The sequence below is a fragment of the Cebus imitator genome, unplaced genomic scaffold (assembly GCF_001604975.1).
Source record: "Cebus imitator isolate Cc_AM_T3 unplaced genomic scaffold, Cebus_imitator-1.0 Scaffold919, whole genome shotgun sequence".
NCBI classification, from domain to species: Eukaryota; Metazoa; Chordata; class Mammalia; order Primates; family Cebidae; genus Cebus; species Cebus imitator.
The window spans coordinates 139,704-145,746 of NW_016108234.1; positions in this window are offsets into that span (position 1 = coordinate 139,704).

Below are 6,043 nucleotides of genomic sequence, written 5' to 3' on the forward strand. Positions count from 1 at the left end.
AAAAAAAAAAAAAAATGCTCATGGAAATGCTGTTTATCATAATGAAAATTGGAAGTATCCCTAATAACAGGGGATTGGCCAACTCAAATTTGGATTAAATGTTAAAAGCGACATATTCAAAGAACACTTAACAAATAATGAAAATACACATGATTAATGTTGTGAGAAAATTGGGAGGGAAAAAATCATTTAGCAGCTGGGCGCAGTGGCACGTGCCTGTAGTCCCAGCTCTCCAGCCATTCAGAGGCTGATGTAGGAGGACTGCTTGAGCTCAGGAGTAGGAGACTAGCTGGGGCCATGCAATAAGGCCTTGTTTTTAAAAATAAGTAAATAAATCACTTGGTTTATCTGACAGTTCCTCAAAAGCTTGATCATAGAATTACCACATAACCCATTAATTCCATTCCTAGGTATATACTCAAGAGAAATGAAAACATATGTCTCCATAAGAATTTGTACGTGAATATCCATAACACCATTATTTATAATATTCTAAGAGTGAAAATGCCCACCAGTGGATAAATACAACGTGGTATATCCATACAATGGAATATTATTTGGCAATAAAAAGGAATTTGAGGTGATGAAAAGGTTCTAAAATGTATTGTGGTGATGGCCACATAATTGTGCATATTCTAAAGGCAATTGAATGATATACTTTTATTCATGGGTGAGCAGTATAGTATGTGAATGACATCTCAATAAAACTGTTTTGAAAACAAGGAAAAGTACTGAAACATGCTAAAAATGGATAAAACTTGAAAACATGATGCTAAATGAAAGAAGCCAGTCACAAGCCCACATGTTGTATGATTGCATTTATATGAAACATCTGGAATAGGCAAATCTATAAAGGCAGAAAGTAGATTATAGTTTGCCTAGGCATAGAGAAATAGAGGGATTGGAGGTTGACAGCTAAAGGATATGGATTTCTTTGCGGGGTGATAAAAATGTTCTAAACTTGATTGTGGTGGTGGGCAAGTCTATGAATATGCTAAAAACCACTCAATTTTACATTTTAAGTGGGTGATTTGTATGTGAATTATATGTGAATTATATCTCAAGAAAGCTGTTAAAAATATCATACTGGTTGAGCCTAGTGGTATTTTAAAAAGTATGAATATACATAGTCTGGGCGTGGTGGCTCACACCTGTAATCCCAGCACTTTAGGAGGCTGAGGCAGGTGGATCATCTGGGGTCAGGAGTTCAAGACTAGCCTGACTAACATGGTGAAACCCTGTCTCTATTAAAAATACAAAAATTAACTGGGTATGGTGGCGCCTGCCTGTAGTCCCAGCTACTCAGGAGGCTGAGGCAGGAGAATCACTTGAACCTGAGAGGTGGAGGTTGCGGTGAGCCACGATCGTGCCATTGCATTCCAGTCTGGGTAACAAGAGCGAAACTCCATCTCAAAAAAAAAAAAAAGTATGAATATGATATAGCTACTCAGGAGGCTGAGGGACAAAAATCACTTGAACCTGGGAGGCAGAGGTTGCAGTGAGCAGAGATTGCATCACTGTACTCGAGCCTGGGTTACAGAGTGAGACTCTGTCTAAAAAAAAAAAAGTATGAATATATACACACAAGAGAAAAAGACCAAAAAAGCCCCACTGAAATATTAATAATGTTTATCTCTAGGCTGTAGGTTTATAGATGATTTTACATTCTTGTTTTTGGATTTGCCACACTTTCTGCTGTAAAAATATGTGTTACTTTTATAATCAGAAAAACAAATATTGGCCGGGTGCGGTGGCTCAAGCTTGTAATCCCAGCACTTTGGGAAGCCGAGGCGGGCGGATCACGAGGTCAAGAGATTGAGACCATCCTGGCCAACATGGTGAAACCCGGTCTTTACTAAAAATACAAAAATTAGCTGGGCGTGGTGGCGTGTGCCTGTTATTCCAGCTACTCAGGAGGCTGAGGCAGGAGGATCACTTGAACCTGGGAGTTTGAGGCTGTAGTGAGTGATGATGGCACTTCTGCACTCCTGGTTCAGAGAATGAGAACCTGTTTCAAAAAAAAAAAAAAGAAAAGAAAAAAAGAACGGCAGGATCAGACTGGGCATGGTGATGCATGCTTGCCTGTAGGCTCAGCCTACAAGGGACACTGAGGTAGGAGGATCATTTGAGCCTGGGAATTTGAGTCCAGCCTGGACAACATAGTGATATCCTACCTTAAAAAAAGGAAGAATCAGATCATTGTTCCAAATCCTTCAAAATGAGTATTGAGTCCAAACTTGGCACTTTCCTGAACAGGGATGTGCCCTCTTCCTTCTTTAGGGAGAAGGACCCAGAAACTCACTCCTTCTCACTCAAAAAGTGAGAAAAATAAAAACAACTCAGAGCACTTTGAGCTATGCGAGGTATGCAGAATTTATCAGGCCCAGAGACATGAATATGGGACTTCAGGCAGGGCATGGTGGCCCATGCCTGTAATCCCAGACTCGGGAGGCCAAGGTGGGAGGATCACTTTAGTTCAGGAGATTTGAGACCAGACTGGGCAACATCAGGAGATCCTCGTCTCTTCAAAAACTTCAAAAAAAAAAAAAATACCTGGCATAGTGGCACACACCTATGGTCCCGAGCCCAGGAGGTTTAGGCTGCAGTGAGCTATGACCTTGCCAGTACATTCCAGCCTGGGGTACAGAGCAAGATCCTGTCTCAAAATAATAATAATATGCCAGGTGCAGTGGCTCACGCCTGTAAAACCAGGTCTTTGGGAGGCCAAAGTGGGCGGATAACTTGAGGTCAGGAGTTCGAGATCAGCCTGGCCAACATAGTAAAACGCTGTCTCTACTAAAAATAGAAAAAATTAGCCAGGTATGGTGGTGCGTGCCTGTAATCCCAGTTACTTGGGAGGCTGAGGCAGGAGAATTGCTTGAACCTGGGAGGTGGAAGTTGCAGTGTGCCAAGATTGTGCCACTGCACTCCAGCCGGGACGACAGAGCAAGACTCCATCTCAAAAAACCCCAAACCAAAACAAAACAAAAAACAAAATGATAATTATAATAATGAAACGAAAAAGAAAAATGAATATGAGACTTCAGTAACATTCTTTGTATCCATACCTGGGGGCAATTGTTTAAAGGCATTTTGTTTCTGACTAGCTTAACCCATTATCTTCCTGTTTCTGGAATTTATGATACAAAGAATAATGTATAGACAGCCAATAGCTTATGTTGTTTTAATATAAATTCTTGTGACCAGGGAAGCCGAAGTGATAGGATTGTTTGAGGCCAGAAGTTGAAGACCAGCCTCAGTGAGACCCATCTCAATTTTTTTACAAGGAGCAATTCTTGGTAAACCATTTGGGAACTGCCTCTTCTTTTCTCTTAAAAACAGCATCTCTGGCAAGATGCAGTGGTTCACATCTAATCCTAGCCTTTGGGAGGCTGAAGCAGGCAGGTCGCCCAAGCCCAGGAGTTCGAGACCAACTCTGACAACATGGCGAAACCCTGTGTCTACAATAAATACAAAAAAAGTTAGCTGGGTGTGGTGGCACGCGCCTGTAGTCTCAGCTATTCGGGAGGCTGAGGTGAGAGGATCACCTGAGCCTGAGGAGGTTTGAGGCTGTAGTGAGTGGTGATCTCACCACTGCACTCTATCCTGGGCAACAGAGAGAGGCCCTGTCTCAAAAAATAATAAAATAACAGAAACAGCATTTTATAACTGCCAGGATTACAGGGGTGTTGGCTCACACCGGTAATCCCAGCACTTTGGGAGGCTGAGGCGGGCAGATTATGAGGTCTGGAGTTCGAGACTAGCCTGGCCAACATGGTGAAACCCCATCTCTACTAAAAATACAACAAATAGCTGGGTGTGGTGGTATGCACCTGTACTCCCAGCTACGCAGGAGGCTGAGGCAGGAGAATCGCTTGAATCCAGGAGGCAGAGGTTGCTATGAGCTGAGATCATGCCACTGCACTCTAGCCTGGGCAACAGAGTGAGACTCTGTCTCAAAAAAAAAATAATAAAAATAATGAAATAACCGAAACAGCATTTTATAACTGCCACTAATTAAGAGTTTTTTTTTTTTTTGAAATGGAGTCTTGCTCTGTAGCCCAGGCTGGAGTGCAGTGGCACGATCTCGGCTCACTGCAACCTCCACCTCCCGGGTCCCGATTCAAGCAATTCTCCTACCTCAGCCTCCCAAGTAGCTGGGATTACAGGCACAAGCCACCATGCCCAGCTAATTTTTGTAATTTTAGTAGAGATGGGGTTTCACCATGTTGGCCAGTCTGGTCTTGAACTCCTGACCTCATGATCTGCCCACCTCGGCCTCCCAAAGTGCTGGGATTATAGGCGCGAGCCAGCGTGCCAGGCCAAGAGTGTATATTTAAAACAACTTGAATTTATGCTCCAACTTTCTAGGCTGAAGTTCTCAAATGTGGCAATAATAAACTTTTTGTTTTTTATTTAAAGAGCTCTGTCACTCAGGCTGGAATGCAGTGGCATAATTACAGCTCACTGCAGCTTTGAACTCCTGGGCTCCAGCAATCCTCCCACCTTGGCCTTCCAAAGGGCTGGGATTACAGACGTGAGCCACCTCACTCAGCCTTCTCTCTTCTAGTTTGTTATTCTCCTCTTTTAAGAGTGTCTTCCTCATAGGTTTCACCCTAATAGGCAGACACACTCTGCTCTCATTCTCCTTTTTTTTTTCCTGTCAACACAGCAGAACAGATCTGTTCTCATGTGACCAATGGTATCCTTTCTTTGTGTATTTTTTAGTTTTATATGTATTTTCCTTGCTGTGATTTATAAAGTTAATCTTTTTTTTTGAGACGGAGTTTCGCTCTTGTTACCCAGGCTGGAGTGCAATGGCGCGATCTCGGCTCACCGCAACCTCCGTCTCCTGGGTTCAGGCAATTCTCCTGCCTCAGCCTCCTGAGTAGCTGGGATTACAGGCACGCGCCACCATGCCCAGCTAATTTTTTGTAGTTTTAGTAGAGACGGGGTTTCACCACGTTGACCAGGATGGTCTCGATCTCTTGACCTCGTGATCCACCCGCCTCGGCCTCCCAAAGTGCTGGGATTACAGGCTTGAGCCACCGCGCCCGGCCTATAAAGTTAATCTTAACTATTTTCTGTGAGCCTCTATTATTGTAGGTAAATCATTTTATGTTTTTCAGTTAATGGTTTCACCTGCATTTTCTCTGTCTATTCTGTCTGGTTTCTATCATCATTAGTACTAATCATTTTATAATTTATAGTTTTTGTCTGGCTCATTCTTTTTATCCTGTTTCTGCTATTTGCTGCCTACAGAGATGTTTTAAATTCTTTTGCAATATCATAGTTCTGCAGCATTTATTCTGGTCTGTTCTCATTTCACTTTCACCTTATAGGTGACACCTTAAATGTAGGCCATGAGCCCTGTTCAGTCTGTCTCAGTTCTTGCTGACTTTGGTGTGTTTATTTGTGAGAAAGGGTCTCACTCTGTCGGCCAGGCTGGAGTGCAGTGGCGAGATCTTCGCTGATGCAGCCTCGACCTCCCGGGCTCAGGTGATCCTCTTGCCTCAGCCTCCTGAGTAACTGGGACCACAGGTGCACCCAACCACACCCAACTAACTTTTTTTTTGAGACAGCGTCTTGCTATGTTGCCGATAGGTCTCGAGACCTCTCTGTGCTGCTGGAAATGACTGAGGAGCCCCAGGAGCTTTGGCTGACTGAGGTTGTGGCTGTGGACATTCCTCAGATTGGGAATCAAAGCTCAGATGGTGCTGAAACATCACCTCATTCACCTAAAAGCAATACATTAGGCTGGGCATGGTGGCTCACGCCTGGAATCCCAGGCCTTAGGGAGGCAGAGGTGGGCAGGTCACGTGAACTCAGGAATTCAAGACAAGCTTGGGTGAAGTGGCAAAACCACATCTCTACTAAAAATACAAAATACCTGGGTGTGGTAGCACACGCCTGTGGTTCCAGCTACTTGGGAGGCTGAGGTGGGAGAAACAGCTGAGGGCAGGCTTTTTAGGCTGCAGTGAGTCATGATCGTATCACTGGATTTCAGCCTGGGTGACAGAGAGACCCTGCCTCAAAAAAAAAA